This window comes from Physeter macrocephalus, chromosome 1, assembly GCF_002837175.3.
Source record: "Physeter macrocephalus isolate SW-GA chromosome 1, ASM283717v5, whole genome shotgun sequence".
NCBI classification, from domain to species: Eukaryota; Metazoa; Chordata; class Mammalia; order Artiodactyla; family Physeteridae; genus Physeter; species Physeter macrocephalus.
In genome coordinates, this window is record NC_041214.2 from 139,589,065 (window position 1) to 139,608,145 (window position 19,081).

Sequence of the window (19,081 nt, forward strand, 5' to 3'; positions counted from 1 at the left end):
TCATCTGGGACCCTGATTTTTGCAACTGTTCACAGGGGACATCTACACATCACCTGGTTTGGAGGTCACTAGGGTTTATGATGCTGGTCCCCCAGGACTGTATATATTTGCACCTTAAAAGCTGTGGACTGAGTGTCTGGCTTCCGATCAGCCTGCAACTAGGTGCTGAGTGAGATTCCTCCGTTTAGAACACTAACAGATTTTTGGCATATCTTCAACAACTTGAACTTACCAAGAACAAATCAGGCTGCTTACACAATCACAAAGGTTTGAGAGACAACCAAGAGCTAGAGCAATGTTGAACAAAAAATACTCATTTCCCACATAAGGTCACTCCTTCAAGACTGGCAGAAGCAGCTGTTTCACCTAATACACAGAAACAGAGAGAGTCAAGCAAAATGAGGAAATAGAGGAATATGTTTCAAATGAAAGAGTAAGATAAAATCTCTGAAAAAAAGTAATGAAATTGAAATAATTTATCTAATAAACAGTTCAAAGTAATGGTCATAAAGATGCTCATCAAACTTGGAGAAGTCGATGAACACAGTGAGAATGTCAATAAAGATATAGGAAAGATAAAGTATCAAACAGAAGTCACAGAGTTGAAAAATAGAATAATTGAACTGAAAAATACATTAGAGGGACTCAGGAGTAAACTAGATGAAGCAGAAAAAAGGATGAGTGAGCTAGAAGACAGGGCAGTAAAACTCACCCAAACAAAGCAACAAAAAGAAAAAATAATTTTAAAAAGTGAAGATAGCCTAAGGGACCTATGAGACAGCATCAAGCAGACTAATATTTGCATTATAGGGGTCCTAGAAGGAGAAGAGAGAAAGAAGCATTCTATACACATATATAGTATGGTATATGTGAGTCTCACTGTAACCACAGAGGAAAAACCTATAATAGATTCACAAGACAATGAGAAAGGAATCTAGATATGACACTAAAGAAAGTCATCAAACCACAAGAGAAGAGAACAAGAGGAGAGGATCTACAAAACAATCAGAAAACAAGTTACAAAACTGCAATAATTATATACCTATCAATGATTAATTTAAAAGTAAATAGACTTAATTCTCTAAAAGACATGGAGTGGCTGAATGGATTAAAACAAACAAAATAAGACCCAACTATATGCCTTCTACAAAAGACTCACCAGATATAAGGATACACACAGACTGAAAGTGATGGCATAGAAAAAGATGTTCCACGAAAATGGAAAACAAAAGAAAGCTGGAATACTATACTTATATCAGACAAAATAGACTTTAACACAAAGACTGTAATAAAAGACAAAGAAAGGCATTACATAATAGTAAAATGTCAATGCAACATGAGGATATAATATTTGTAAATATTTATGCACTCAGTATAGGAGCACCTAAATAAATAAGGCAAATATTAATATATACAGAGAGAAATAGTAACACAATAATGGTAGAGGGTTTTAATACCCCACTTACATTAATGGATAGATTATCTAGACAGAAAATACATAAGATAACATTGGCCTTAAATGGCATATTAGATCAGGTAGACAGAGAACATTCCACTCCAAAATAGCAGTATAAATATTCTTCTCAAGTTCACATGGAACATTCTCCAGGATATACCATATCCAAGGCTACAAAACAAGTTTCAGTAAATTCAAGAAAATTACAATCATATCAAGTATCTTTTCTGACCACAGTGATATAAAACTAGAAATCTATTACAAGAAGAAAACTGGAAAAAATCACAAATATGTGGAGATTAAACAACATCTAATGAACAGCAAATGAGTCAATGAAGAAATCAAAGGAGAAATCAAAAAGTACCTTGAGGTAAACGAAAATGGAAATGTAACATATCAAAATCTATGGGATGCAGCAAAAGAAGTTCTAAGAGGGAAATTCACAATGATATGGGCCTACCTCAAGAAAGAAACAAAAAACGTTCAAATAAACCATCTAACTTACACCTAACTGAACCAGAAAAAGAAAGACAAAGGCCAGTTTACTAGAAGGAAGAAAATAAAAATCAGAGTGCAAATAAAACAAAAAGAGACTAAACAGGAAAATAGAAAAGATCAATGAAACTAATGGCTGGTTCTTGGAAAAGAGAAACAAAATTGAAAAATGTTTAGCTAGAATTACCAAGAAAAAAAGAGAAAGGGCTTTTATAAATAAAATCAAAAGTAAAAGAGAAGTTGCAACTGATACCACAGAAATATAAAGGATCATAAAAGACTACTATGGCCAATTATACACCAACAAAATAGTCAACTCAGAAGAAATGAATAGATTTCTAGAAACATACAATCTTCAAAAACTGAATCATGAAAATTTAGTAAATTTGAATAGAGTGATTACTAGTTAGGAGATTGAATCAGTAATCAAAAACTTCCAAACAAACACCCAAGACAAAACAGTTTCACTGGTGACTTCTACCAAACATTCAAAGAAGATTTAACGCCTATCCTACCCAAACTCCTTGCAAAATATTGAAGAGGAGGGAATACTTCCAAACTCACCTTACAATGGCCCGCATTATCCTGATACCAAAACCAGACAAGGACACCTCACAAAAAAAGAAAATTATAGGCTAACATCACTAATAAACATAGATGCAAAAATCCTCAAAAAATACTGACAAATTGAATTCAACAATACATTAAAAGGATCAGACATCAAAATCAAGTGGGATTTATTCCAGGATGCAAACATTTTTCAACACCTGCAGATCAATCAACATGATACACTACATTTAAAAAAATGAAGGATACAAATGATTTGTCTCAATCGATGCATAATAAGCATTTGGCAAAATTAAACATTCGTTTATAATAAAAATTCTTAACAAATTGGGTATAGAGAGAATGTACCTCAACATAAAGGCTACAGACAAGGCCACAACTAACATCATACTTAGTGGTGAAAAGAAGAAAGCTTTTCTTCTAAGATCAGGAATAAGACAAGGATGTCTACTCTCACCTCTTTTAATCAACACAGTATTGGAAATCCTAGCCAGAGATGTTAGACAGGAAAATAAATAGAAGACATCCAAATTGTAAAGGAAGAAGTAAAGCTGTAACTATATGTGAATGATATGATTATACGTGTATGTGTGTGTGTGTGTGTGTGTGTATACACAAACCCTAAAGACTCCATCAACTAACTTTTAACACTAATAAATGAATTCATTAAACTTATAGGGTACAAAATCAATGCACAAAAATCTGTTGTATTTATTTACACTAACAGAAAACTATCAAAAACATAAATTAAGAAAACAGTCCCATTTACAACAGCTTCAAAAAAAAAAAAAAAGAAAGAAACAAAAAAAAAAACCTGGGAATAAACTTAACCAAGGACATGAAAGACCTGTACACTGAAAACTGTTAAGACACTGATGAAAGAAAATGAAGACATAAAAAAAACAGAAAGATATTTCATGCTCAAAGATTGGAAGAACTAATACTGTTAAAACATTCATACTATCCAATGCAACCTACAGATTCCATGTATTCTGTATAAAAAGTTCAATGGCATTTTTCACAGAAACGGAAAAAAAAAATCTTAAAATTTGTATGAACACATGAAAGATCCTGAATAGCCAAAGCAAACCTGAGCAACAAAAGCAAAACTGGAGGCATCACACTCCCTGATTTCAAACTATATTACAAAGCTACAGTAATCAAAAGAGTATGATATTGGCATAAAAATAGACAGGTCAATGGAACAGAATAGGGATCACAGAAATAAACCCACATATATATTGTCAAATAATTTACAACCAGGAAGGCAACAATATATAATGGGGAAAGGACATTTTCTTCAATAAATGGTGTTGGGAAAATTGGACAACCACATGCAAAAGAAAATAGATTACTATCTTACACCATTCACAAAAAACTCAACATGGATTAAGACTTGAATGTAAGACATGAAGCCATAAAACTCCTAGAAGAAAACAAGGACAATTAGTCCCTTGACATCTGTCCTGGTGATGATTTTCTTCTATCTGACTCCAAAATCAAAGGCAACAAAAGCAAAACCAAACAAATGGAAGTACATCAAAGTATACATCTGTATAGCAAAGGAAACTGTCAACAAAATGAAAAGGCAATCTCCTGAGTGGGAGAAAATATTCATAAACCGGGTATCTGATAAGGGGTTACAAGCACATGAAAAGATTCTCAACCTCACTAATTATCAGGGAAATGCAGATCAAAATCACAGTGAGATAACACCTTACAAGTATTTGAATGGGTATGACCAAAAAGACAAGAAATATCAAGTCTTAGTAAAGATATGCAGAAAAGGGGACCCTCATGCACAATTTGTATTGGTGGGCAAACAAACTGGTGAGGTCACTATGGAAAACCGTATGAAGGTTCTTCAAAAAATTAAAAATAAAACTATTATATGATTCAGCACTTCTACTCCTAGGTACTTATCTGAAGAAAAGAAAAACACTAATTCAAAAAGCTGTATGCATCCCTGTGTTTATTGCAGCACTATTTACAACAGCCAAGATATTAAACAGCCTACGTGTTCACTGATGGATGAGTCAATAAAGAAGATGTGGTATACATATGCAGTGGAATAGTATTAGCCATAAAAAAGAAAGAAATCTTGTCATTTGCTACAACATGGGAAGGACCTTGAGGAAATTATGCTAAGGGAAGCAAGTCAGAGAGAAAAAGACAAAATACTGTATGATTTCACCTATATGTGGAATCTACAAAACAAAATTAAAAACAAAAATCAGAGATACAGAAAACAGGCCAGTGGTTGCTGGGGGTAGGACGAGGTTGGGTGAAACGGGTGAAGGGAGTCAAGAGGTTCAAACTTCCAATTATAAAATAAGTAAGGCATGGGGATGCAATGTACAGCAAGGTGACTGTAGTCAGCAATATTGTAGAGCATACAAAGTTTCCAAGAGAGTAAATACTTAAATTTCTCATCACAAGAAAAATAATATAATTTTGTATGGGAAAGGATACCTAGACCTACTGAGGTGATCATTTCACAGTGTATACAAATACTGAATTATTATATTTTATATCTGTTACTAATATAATGTTATATATCAATTATACCTCAATTTAAAAAAAACAGCTTGAAGTTAGTATCCAATATATAACTAGAAAATACCTATGATTTGGTAAGTTAAGAAAATAACATGAAATAAACCTTTATGGAAAAGTCCTAATTGAAACTATAGACTATTTAAGTGAATTAAAAGCAAAGAAATATGTATGAACACTTGTGCATTGCTATAAAAAGACATTATATAATCTTAGAAGCAAATATTAGTAAGAAAAAATAGTTTTAATTTCATGAAATTTCATCCATATTAAGAAGTTGGGAAAACATTAGATGAAAGAAAATAAAAAGATAAAAACAGAAATTAATGAAATAAACAATACTAGAGAAGATAATTTCAAATGTTTACTTTTAAAGGCTTTTAAAAGACTAAAATGATACAGGCCATGAAAAAATAATAAAGATAAAGATACCAAGTACCATTATTTTGATTCAGTATTGAACTAAAGTTTCTAGGCAGTAATGCAAGAAAAAGAAATGATGTTATAAAAATCAGAAAGGAAGAAATAAAGCTCCCATTTTCCATGAAGATGTGGAACACACAACAGACTGAAGATAAATTTAGGATTTAAAACTGGGTTTAGAAATCTTACATAAGAAGAAAGTTCTATTGAGTTTCTAGAAAATTACACACACTTGGGTATGTAAATGCATATATATTCTAATTTTAGAAATATATATAAAACACCCAGAAAATATTCAACAAAATATTCAAGACACATACAAAGAAAATTATAAAAGACTAATGAGGAAATTAAGAAAAAGATAACTAGTTAACAGCAAAGATATATCATGTATATGGTTTGGAAGATTCAATATTAGAATGAAGCTCACTGTCGCAAAATTATTCTGATTTGACTCAATCTAAACAAAAAATCTAACAAGTAGACCCTAAAGCACATATGGGGAAAAGGGAACAAGAACAGTCAAAATATTCTTTAAAAATGGAAAACAGAAAATAATGGTTTTTCCAGACATCAGGAATTATTATAAGTCTGAAGTAATTAAGACAGTGTAGATTGGGACATAAGATACATTTTTTTTAAATGTTGAATACAGCAGTAGACAGAATATTTTTCAATAAATAGTACTGGGACCATTGAATATCCATATATATATGAAAATAAAATCTGATTCCTTGCTTCTGTCTGCACAAAATTCTAAATAAATTATATGTCTAAGTTCAGATCTTAATTGTATATCATAAGGTGAAAATACCTTCTTGGCTTGTACATAATATTTTTAAACAATACACAAAAATTCACAACAAATGAAATGATTAAAAACTAAATTATATTCTTATTAAAAACATAATCAGGGGCTTCCCTGGTGGCGCACTGGTTGAGAATCCGCCTGCCGATGCAGGGGACACGGGTTCGTGCCCCGGTCCGGGAAGATCCCACATGCTGCGGAGCGGCTGGGCCCGTGAGCCATGGCCACTGAGCCTGCGTGTCCGGAGCCTGTGCTCCGCAATGGGAGAGGCCACAATAGTGAGAGGCCCGCGTACCACAAAAAAAAAAATAAATAAATAAATAAATAAATAAATAAAAATAAAAACATAATCAAAAGAAAAAAGAAAGTAAAAATGAATATCATCCTTTGAAAATATATGCAGCTTAACTAAAATATTGTTAATAAAATATACAGGTATCTAACTGTATGAGGAAAATATTAAATGAAATCAGCAAGAGATCTTATCAACCACTTTTAGAAAGAGAACATTCCAAGTTCTAATATGAAAAAGTTCTTAACATCATTATTTATAAGGAAAATTAAAATTAAAAAACAAAACGCTGCGAACCTACTCTGATTACTGAAATTCCAAAGATTTAAAATATAAAGAATTCATAAAGATATGGATCAATGGATCTTTTGGTGAAAGAGTAAACTGGCACAACTGCTTTGTAAAAATCTCTACTGAAGTGCAGAAGTACCTATTGAAGTTGAACACATGTATTCAGACATGTATCAGCACTTGCACTGAGAAATACGGACAAGAAATTTTTGCAAAACTTAACCATAGTAGCTAAATCCTGGAAACAACATGAATGTCAATCAATACTATAATGTAAAAGTAAATTAAGATATATTCATGAAATGGACTTCTATTTAGTAATAAAAAGTAATGAACTCCTTCAAGCTATTTAAAAGATAAATCTTACCGATGTAATGCAATCAATGAAGCCAGACACAAAGAAACAAACTTCATTCTTTCCTTGATGCAACAAGCATCAAGCATTCTTTCCCTTATCAACAAACAAACCTAAACTGTAATTTTAGGTGTAAATACATAGGTGAGAAAACCCTAAAGAAAAGCTAATTAATTACACTGAAGGAGAAGTGAAATTGGCAAGAGGTATGTGGAATGCTTTGGGTTCCTAATAATGTTTTATTTCTTTTTCCATGTGGTAATTACATGCATTTAATTGATAATAAATACAATAAGTTGTACTTTCTTTCAACATAAAGAAGTGAAAATTCAATTGCACTTAGAGAGAGAGAATGGAAGTGAGAAACTTGAAATAGTGAGTATGAAAAGAAATATTAAAGAAATACTCAGTTCACTAAAGAAAGAGAAATGTTTGGTGGTAGGGGTGATGTGACTAAAGTTTTTTGTTTTTTGTTTGTTTCTCAAAATTATGGGAGGCATTACAACATGGATATATAATAGTCAATGTATTAGTAGATAGACTTTCTTATACATTTTTAACAGAATTAGTTATAATTAGGACAACAGAACCAGAAAGTTTACCAATTTATATAATAGAAAGCCATAGAAAAATATTTAATATTACTATAGTAAAAAAAGATTAAGAACAATATTGAATGTCAAATATATTTTTAACATACCAGATTTGCAAAAAGAAAAAATATATAGTGTGTATACTGGAGGAAAAGTGCATATTTTGAGGAGAAACAAGCATTCTGATACAGTTATTTATAGTAAAATACTGTTAAATATTCCAGAAGAATACCTGATAAAACTCATCAAAAATTTTATACTTTTTTTTTACATAGAAATTCTACTTCTAGGTATTTAAAAACAATTTCTTTCTCTACAATAATTATATACAATATTTTATTGCAACATTGTTAACAATTGCTGAAATATAAAATAAACATCTGGGAAATTGACCAAAATTATTATATTTATGGATACATGAAAAGTCACCTGACATAGCTATTCTTAATTATAAAAGACGTTTGCAAGAAAGCATTCTCAGTGTTATCCTATTTTGGGGAGAGAGAGTACCTCATATACTTTTTAGTTATCCACCTATCTTCCCACATATTTTCATAAAGAATTAAAAATAATAATGATAATGGAATACATTCATGTACTGCATAATTCGGGTCAAACACAGTTTGGAAATCTTAACATTTATGCTTGTATTTAACCTTTACAAGTGCCCTATGATAAAGATATTATTCCAATATCATCTGTGTCTTTTCAGATTCAAAAATGTATGACACAAAAGGTTAATTAACTTGCCCCAAACAACCCCTAAGTGTTAGAGTTTGAAATTTAATTCAGGCATTTGCTTCAGCATTTATGGTCTTAAACACTACACTGAACTGTCATCACCACAAAGTATTTTATTAAAGCAATCAGGAAACAAACTGTTATCTAGATAGTTTATTTTTTCTCATCTTGTCAGCTGTTAAATTTCACAGGTACCTCTTCTCTGGAGAACTGTCCTCTCCTAAATGGAGCTGCCTCACCAGGGAAGTTCCACTCCCAACAGCAGCCTTCAGTCAATGCCTGACTGACCTGTGGTTACAAAGGCTAGATCAGACATTTAAGGGCTTAGCCTTGTGATGATGTAACTGATGCTCCAAGGGAGTCCCTCTGTGGTTAAGGCCAAGGCTAAGCTTTACCTGAAACCAAATCCTTGCTCAGCTCTCTCCTAGATTCCTGTCCTGCCTCACTTCTTCCCTTGTATGCATTCCGTGAAAATTCCTCTCCCAACAAATCATACACACTTGGATCCTTGTCTCAGGCTCTGCTTTTATAGAACTTGGCCTAAAACGTTTAACCTTCTCACGCCACATTTTCAAAATGCAAATACATGGAAAATTGAGACACTAATGAAAATAAATGAAGTTGACTGCAGATAATGAACTACAGAACTGAGGACCTCTTAGAGAGGCAGTAGTTACAGGGGAATGCAGCCAGGTGTAAATTCAGCGTCCAGGCTCAATTTTCCCAGATGTCTATTTTTAAAAAGATTCAGAAAATATTTAATTTGGGTGAAGCATGTGATGGCTAAATTTGACAAACTCTTCAATTAAAAAGTTATATTATGTGAGATAAAACATTTACAAGCTAATATGGCATGCAGGCTCCACTGTTAAATTTCTGTATTTCCTTTTTATAATCAGAAAATAAATTACAAAGTCCAGGTGATATTTTAAATTTATAGTCTTATCTGATTAGGTTGGATTTTACCTAGCAACTAATGTTTATTGAATCCCTTAAGAATTTTATAACTACACACTTATAGGATCATCAGAACATGATTAATACTTATTATTAAAATCATTATCATTTAGACAAGAGAACTGAAAATAGATACATTAACTAACTTTACTCTCTGTATGACAATGGGCAACTGGTAGATCAGAGTGTCAAAGATCATGTTTTAAACACCATGCTATCTTGCCTCTGACCAACAAATCTCTCGTTTGTTTTGTTCCACTCTGAAGTGAAATAAAGCATATGAAAGAAAGTATCAATTAGAAAATGTCCCTAAAGGATGGTGAACTGCTCTAGGACAGATTATACATTCATAGAATTAAATCAGTTCTTCATAGGACCACCTAATCAACTTTACTGACTGTTAGATTGAATTGACCAATTTAAATAGTCGATTTGTCTTCGAGAAAATACATCTTTGAAGAACAGTCACAAAGCCCAGATTTAAGGGGAGAGGATGAAAGAATATTAGTGCCAGATTTGAAATTGACCTACATACACAGAAGTACACATACACATGATTTCCAACCTGAGTTTTTTATTTTGTTCTCTTATGCTTAAATTTTTTTCATCACGAATCATTTTAAATTTTATTATTAACATGAGTTTCATATTTTTGAATGCCTGCAATCTGTCTTATAAAAATAACTGGTTGATAATGAAAAGATTTATCAGAGACCATTAGGCTTGGGCAAATAAGCTAACTGAGAAAATCTTGAGGAATTAGTGACAGGTAGTGAGTCTACATTAGAAAAGAAAAATAAAATATAAAGTCTGCTGAAAAATGTGAACTGATCCATTAAATACGTATTTGCAAAGAAGGAGAAACCAGTGAAGTATTAAAATAAAGAGAGAGCAGCTGTTCCCAAGTATGGTCCATAAACCAGTAGCATGGACATTACCTGGGAACTTGTTAGAAATCCAAATTCTTATATCCTATCCCAAAACTATGGAAATTCAATCTGAGGGTGAGGCCCAGAAATCTATTTTAATGATTCTTGCAGGTGACTCTAATCTACTCAAGAGTTTAAAAATCACTGATATATAGAATATAAATTTTTGTGCATATTCAGCATACCACTCAGCAAATTTTGCAGGTTAGACAGGCTCTTATTTCTTGTTCATTTGTTGTTTATTTTAACTTAAATTATATCTTAACAGAGATCATCAGAATTAAGAATAATTGTCTCTGCTAAGCAATCTCAAAAGAACTGATGCATTAAACAAAAGGCAACTATTAATTTCCTAAAATAGGCAGATGATTGGTATGTAAATCCAGGTTTTGTATGAGAACAGAAAACACTGCAGGTATTTTATTGAAATGTAATTTACAGAAGAAATGTGTTGCCCTCAAAACCATTGCAAATGGATGGGGAACAGATATCATGAGGACCAACAGGAGGGAATCTGGTGGTATAGAAGTCATAGGCAGCTACCTCCAGTGGTCTAGCTGCCTGCATCACATAAGGTGATTCACTGTCGATGTCCTGGAAGCCACTAACATCATTTCTTCTAACTGCCCAAGCAGTTAGCCATTTCTGCAGGTGTAGAATAATAGCTTATGCTTTTCTTCTAATTTCTAAACCTCACATATGTGTTTTTAATTTGGAATCCTGCAAGGAGTCTGGGAAATGTAGTTGCTAGGTTTCCAGCCCTTGCTATACAGCAAGATATTAGATAGGTAATGGTAGTTTTTAATACAAAAATAAAACAGCCCACACAATCTGTCCCTTTGGATGCTCAACTTTCAAATACACCCTTCTATACAAATTAAAGTACAGAAACAATAATAACCAAAAACATGTTTCCACACTGTATGGCTGTGAATATTGTACAAATGAACAGATGGTCACTCTTTTCCCTAATAGGGAAGGCACAAAATCCATCAATCACTGGAGCCATTTCTGGGTGCCCTACAGAATCTTCTGTCTTCCAAATATGTACCCCTTACCCGATAGCAGTCTCATTTCTTCTTGATCATGATAATAAAGATCAATTACCACAGTCTCTGGTGATGCTTCAGTAGCACGTGTCTCAGAACCCAAAATGGCCAGATGGCATGAAGAAATCAAAATGGAACGGCAATAGTAGCAAACTCTAGTTCAGTGGAACCATTACTGTGTTCCACGGTAGAAACACCACTACCTCGGAGAAACAATACCTCTAAATCACAAGAGGGTAAAATTGGGGAAAGAATTAAGGACAACTGAGAACATAATCAGCAGTAGCAGTGAGAGAGTATGCTGCCTTGCATCTCTTGGTTCTTAAAAGTGAGCTCTGGTTTGCAATAAAGTACTCTATTTTAGATGCAGATTTCAAGTGCATGGTATGTTTTTATAGATAGTACCTAAACATGTAAGCGCTTATTACCTAGATGGCAGTGTAAATGATAGTTCAATGTTCTGTTACAAATCTTTCCAAATGTCATGTATGTAGTAAGACTGCAAACTTCCTTGAGGTGTTGCTCATTGCCTCTTTTGTTATACAATTACTGACTTGTCAAAAGCAATGCTGTGTGAGGTGGCAGGGAAGAAGATAATGACTAAATCAACATATGAGAATGTGGACAGAAGCCTCGGAGCAAGGAAGGTAAATCAATATTAAGATTAATTCACTTATCCAATAAAGAAAAAATACTTGCACTGTTAATTTTGGAAAAAAAACAAAAGAACAACTCAGTGGCTACCAGGTAGCTAGCTTGTTCTCTTATGGGAAAGTAGCATATTGGTAACTCACATTGGTCTCTACCATTGACAGAAGTGGTACTCAGAAATATGTCATGGCTAGTTATGACAATGAACAAGTATAGTATGGCTGAGAAAGCAAGCTGACAATCATGTAAACAACTAACTATGTGGTACCCTTCATTATCAAGATATTCCACTATGATGGTGAAATTCGGTGTACATTCAAATAGGACACAAAATATGCTTGAAATACCAATTTTGCTGTCAATATAAACCTGTCACAGATCTCCAAGTAAACAAGTCCATGATCATACACCAAACCATTACTTACTGCGTATAAATCAACGTATATTTTATCCCTGGTCATATTATATACCAAGGAAGGTAAGCAGCAAGATTCACTTTTGACATTCTAATCAATGGGAGGATTTTTTTCTCCAATTTTCTCACATAATCACATAAGTATAGGGTTATAATGCAGAACAGGCATTGTCAACTCCTACCAGAATCTTCTGAAAACCAAGATTGAGGTTTGCTTGTTTGTTTTCTCAGACAAAATTTCTTTGGAAACCACTATGAGGCCAGAAGAGAGGGTTGATGGAGAGATCTAAATACATCATAAATAGCTGCCCAGCGGATGAAGTCAGTGTCAAGAACTGTATAGGGTCTGAGATTTTAAACTAGTTGCAAGCTAACAAGTTAGGCTGCCACGGTTTCAAGGATGTTGGTAGTTGACAGGAAATTCCTGAGTCAGAAATGAAGAGAAGTTTATTCCTCATGAAAATAGCAGTAGGCAGAATATCAGCATTTTTTTAACCTACTCCCCAAGTCCAAATTCCCACAGGGAGATGGTAAAGTGAGTCAGTTGATTACCAGCACCCACATAGAGTAGCATTACAGGAGAGGAACACTGAGCTTAGGGAATCTGAATCTTTTACAATGGACACTAAACAAGCCGCCCCTTTGCTCTTGAGGAATACATTTATTATACTAGATAATAAACATACCTGCCTTTTGCTGTAGAGAGAGTAACTGAAGTATGTATGTGTAATAATTTGTATCAAAACTATAAAAATACCTTATGAGGGGCTTCCCTGGTGGCGCAGTGGTTGCGCGTCCGCCTGCCGATGCACGGGAACCGGGCTCGTGCCCCGGTCCGGGAGGATCCCGCATGCCGCGGAGCGGCTGGGCCCGTGAGCCATGGCCGCTGAGCCTGCGCGTCCGGAGCCTGTGCTCCGCAACGGGAGAGGCCACAGCAGAGGGAGGCCCGCATACCACAAAAAAAAAAAAAAAAAAAAAAAACCTTATGGCTCAGTAATAAGTACACAAACAACTCAAATATGGGCAAATGTTTTGAACAGACATATCGCTAAATATGAAGAAATATAAGCACATAAAAGTATGCTCATTGCCTTTCAACTTCAGGAAAATGCCAGTTAAATTTCAGGAAGATTCCACTACACCCAACAGGATATATAATATTCAAAAGACTGAAAATGCCTATTTTTTGTAAGAATAGGATACAATGTTTTTTCTCATACATGGCTGGTGGAATTGTAAAACTATACAACCATTTTGGAAAGACATATGAGAGTTTCTTATGAATATAAATATTTTTAATAAACAAATCACCAATGTCACTCTCTGATATTTATGCTATTCCTTACTTATTTATTGCCTTTACCCTGTTACCAGAATATAAGCAGTGTAACAAATATTCAAATAAACCTCTAAATCAGAGGTTCCCAATTTTGGCTAATTAATATCTGGTAATTTAACTATACCTTTATAGTTATAACTATATAATTAAACTATATTAGTAACTGTATACTGTATATTACATATAATTTATGTATTATTATATACAATTTAATATGTACATATAATATGTATTATTAAGTATGTAACTAACTATCTGGATTTTTTAAAAATACCTATACCATTTATCACCACACACACACACAACCCCCCACCCCCACCCCCGATGTGTAAGTCTCACTCCAAACAAACTGAATCAGAATTTCTGGGAGTGGGCCTGGGCATCATTTTAGTAGATGAAACAAAACATAGGATGTCAGAACTATGTCAGCCATGTCACAAGAGTCAGGATTCCCATTTGCTTTACATGTGTGAAAGAACAATTAAATAGCAATACAAAAATTTGTGAGGCATATTTTGCATCTTTTTTTTTTCACGATAGATTTATTATTTCCCTATGTCCAGCCCTGCCAGTTTATACCTAGAATCTGCATAGCCAGCTTTCTTCCCCCTATACATATAAGACAACCATCTGAACATGCTTTGATTGTCATTTTCAGTTTCTTACAAACTCAGATACACTCCTACACTTGTCTAGTTGCTTCTGAACATCAGGTAGAATGAATGTTCTCTGCTGTCTTACTTAGAATCATTTGGGTCTTGAAATTAAAATTTACAACGTTTCCACTCCATACGGCAGTGTCAAACAATGACACCTAATTTCCTATGGCTGTGTTCTTTGTCACTAATTATCTTGTAAAACCGAAATATTTACAGAAACATTTCTGATATGATTGTACACTATTACTCTGTTAAAGTACATATTGCAGGTATGCATACGTGTTAATGCAGATCTTTGGGATTTTTCAGACTTGAAAAACACCATTTCTTTTTACTCCATACAAAATTTTTGTTAACCTGAAGCCGTTTTACCGCTCCTGTCTAACATGATTGAGACTAGTTTGTAGGAATCAATAGTTGTTAAGGGATGCCGTAAGCTCTGAGGCAGAAGAAATTATTTTATCATGTCCCCCTCCTTGGATATTCAGTTTAAAGGAATACAGTGGCTTTAAACCTAGGCACGAGACAGCCCTGCATCTTGCCCCAAGTATATGGGAACCCCTGTCTAAGCTGCATTACCCCTGGAATGAATTTTGTCTGCCTTTGAAGAGTTTTATTCTTGGAGAGCAGAATACTCGAGCATAAATCTTGACTCCAATATACTGGCTGACGAGTGTTGGGTGAGGCATTTAATTCTCTGAGCTTCAATTTTCCTCAAGCGTAATGTGGGGGATGATTTCCATCCCAAAGGATTGTTGATTAACTAAGAAAATTCATGTAAAATCTGGTGCTGGCAAACAGAGAAGTCAAAATCCAGAAGTCATTACTATTCAGAGACATACCAGGAGGGTCTCTGCAGAGGTCCTCCCAGGTGGAATTTACACCAACAGAGGAGAGGGAGAGGTTTGAGAGTACTGTCCAAGGGGTGAATCTGGCTGCAGTGTGTTGTCCATCACTCGGGCTGTACTGTAGCCCAAGCCTTGTGACTTCTGCCTTAGTCTCAAGAGGAGCAGTGCAATAAGAACAAGTCAAAAGTGGAACCAGGGGCACTAAGATGCTGCAAGCAGAAGTCAGGATTGTGTTGCAGCCCGTATATCACATGTGGCACAAGGAGCTGTAGGGCACTGTTCACACTTGATCTGAGTGATGGCACAAATCATGGGCTTGATGATGAGCTGGGGCAGCCTGTGAGGGACACCTTGCTTGAGGAGCTTTGAGGCCCAGTCACAGCAGACATCCCACTGCTGCTTGAGCAGGAGGAAATAGGTATGACTCATTTATGGACTCGTCAGAAGGACACATCCTCAGAACCACTGTGGAGGTATTTGAGGCAATGCTCAAGTATCCAACAAGAAATGGGGGAGGGTGGAGCCAAAAAAAATTTGCTCTTTCCAGGCTGCTCTGGCTATGGGACCCGAGTTATTTTTGCATTCTCAGTGATACCCCACTGAGCTCTTCATTCCAGATATTAAGTTCTAGTTCCTCTCTAGTTGGCTTGCCATCTACTTTTTTCCTCCTCTACATTTGTCTATGTATAATTTATGCCATTCTTGGAATACGAATAACCACATGTCATTTCTTTAGATTTATTATTAGTTGGATTTTGCCCAACCTTTGTAGTATATAGAATGTGGAATATGGTTTTCACAACTGAAATCGTTTTTGCTCCTATTCCTCTGACGTGTTCCTTGAACCTCTCTATCCAGATAACCTTGGTTCTCCCTTAATACTTTCGTTTACCTCCAGCTTTCACTTCGGTTTTTTGTTGTTTCTTTTAATATTTTTAACATCTTTATTGGAGTATAATTGCTTTAAAATGGTGTGTTAGTTTCTGCTTTATAAAAAAGTGAATCATCTATACATATACATATATCCCCATATATCCTCCCTCTTATGTCTCCCTCCCACCCTGCCTATCCCACCCCTCTAGGTGGTCACAAAGCACCAAGCTGCTGTCCCGGTCTCATGCAGCTGCTTAATACTAGCTTTCGATTTTACATTTGATAGTGTATATATGTCCATGCCACTCTCTCACTTTGTCCCAACTTACACTTCCCCGTCCCCATGTACTCAAGTTCATTCTCTACGTCTGCATCCTTATTCCTGTCCTGCCCCTAGATTCTTCAGAAGCATTTTGTTTCTTTTAGATTCCATATATGTGTTAGCAAATGGTATTTGTTTTTCTCCTTCTGACTTACTTCACTCTGTATGACAGACTCTAGGTCCATCCACCTCACTACAAATAACTCAATTTCGTTTCTTTTTATGGCTGAGTAATATTCCATTATATATATGTGCCACATCTTCTTTATCCATTCAGTTGTCGATGGACAATTAGGTTGTTTCCATGTCCTGGCTATGGTAAATAGAGCTCCAATGAACCCTGTGGTACATGACTCTTTTTGAATTATGTTTTTCTCAGGGTATAAGCCCAGTAGTGGGATTTCTGGGTTGTATGGTAGTTCTATTTTTAGCTTTATACAGTTCTCCATGGTGGCTGTATCAATTTCCATTCCCACCAACAGTGCAAGAGGGTTCCCTTTTCTCAACACCCTCTCCAACATTTACTGTTTGTAGGTATTGTGATGATGGCCATTCTGACTGGTGTGAGGTGATACCTCATTGTAGTTTTGATTTGCACTTCTCTAATGATTAGTGATGTTGAGCATCCTTTCATGTGTTTGCTGGAATTATGGTTTCCTTTGCTGTGCAAAAGCTTTTAAGTTTCATTAGGTCCCATTTATTTATTTTTGTTTTTATTTCCATTTATCTAGGAGGTGGGTCAAAAAGGATCTTGCTGTGATTTATGTCATAGAGTGTTCTGCCTATCTTTTCCTCTAAGAGTTTGATAGTGTCTGGTCTTACATTTAGGTTTTCAATCAATTTTCAGTTTATTTTTTGTATGGCACTGGGGAGTGTTCTAATTTCATTCTTTCACGTGTAGCTGTGTGGTTTTCCCAGCACCACTTATTGAAGAGGCTGTCTTTTCTCCATTGTATATTCTTCCCTCCTTTATCAAAGATAAAGTGACCATATGTGTGTGGGTTTATCTCTGGGCTTTCTAAACTGTTCCATTGAATAACATTTCCATTTTTGTGCCAGTACCATACTGTGTTGATTACTGTAGCTTTGTAGTATAGTCTGATGTCAGGGAGCATGATTCCTCCAGCTCCATTTTTCTTTCTCAAGATTGCTTTGGCTATTTGGGGTCTTTTGTGTTTCCATTCAAACTGTGAATTTTTTTGTTCTAGTTCTGTTAAAAATGCCATTGGTAGTTTGATAGGGATTGTACTGAATCTGTAGATTGCTTGGGGTAGTATAGTCATTTTCACAAGGTTGATTCTTCCAATCCAAGAACATGGTATATCTCTTCATCTGTTTGTTTCATCCTTAATTTCTTTCATTAGTGTCATACAGTTTTCTGCATACAGGTCTTTTGTCTCCTTAGGTAGGTTTATTCCTAGGTATTTTATTCTTTTTGTTACAATGGTAAATGGGAGTATTTCCTTAATTTCTCTTTGAGAATTTTCATCATTAATGTATAGGAATGCAAGGGACTTCTGTGCATCAATTTTGTATCCTTCCACTTTACTAAATTCATTGATTAGCTCAAGTACTTTTCTGATCCTAGCATCTTTAGGATTCTCTATATATAGTATCATGTCATCTGCAAACAGTGAAAGCTTTACTTCTTCTTTTCTGATTGGATTCATTTTATTTCTTTTTTTTTCTGATTGCTGAGGCTAAAACTTCCAAAACTATGTTGAATAGTAGTGGTGAGAGTAGAAAACCTTGTCTTGTTCCTGATCTTAGAGGAAATGGTTTCAGTTTTTCACCATTGAGAATGATGTTGGCTGTGGGTTTGTCCTACACGGCCTTTATTATGTTGAGGTAAGTTCCCACTATGTCTACTTTCTGGAGGGTTTTTATCAAAAATGGATGTTGAATTTTGTCAAAAACTTTTTCTGCAACTATTGAGATGATCATATGGTTTTTCTCCTTCAATTTGTTAATATGGTTTATCACATTGACTGATTTTTCTATACTGAAGAATCCTTGCATTCCTGGGATAAACCTCACTTGATCATGGTGTATGATCCTTTTAATGTGCTGCTGGATTCTGTTTGCTAGTATTTTGTTGAGGATTTTTGCATCTATGTTCATCAGTGATATTGGCCTGTAGTTTTCTTTCTTTGTGACATCTTTGTCTGGTTTTGGTATCAGGGTGATTGTGGCCTTGTAGAATGAGTTTGGAAGTGTTCCTCCCTCTGCTATATTTTGGAAGAGTTTGAGAAGGACAGGTGTTAGCTCTTCTCTAAATGTTTGATGAAATTCACCTGTGAAGCATTCTGGTCCTGGGCTTTTGTTGGAAGATTTTTAATCTCAGTAGCAATTTCAGTGCTTGTGATTGGTCTCTATATTTTCTATTTCTTCCTGGTTCAGTCTCGGAAGGTTGTGGTTTTCTAAGAATGTGTCCATTTCTTCGAGCGTGTCCATTTTATGGA

At 34.8% G+C, this 19,081-nt stretch overlaps 1 pseudogene; it reads left to right on the top strand.

Annotated features, from left to right (window-relative positions):
* Positions 1-500: 500 nt before the first annotated feature.
* Positions 501-19,081, top strand: part of LOC102980641 (protein downstream neighbor of Son-like) — a 36,299-nt pseudogene continuing 17,718 nt past the window's right edge.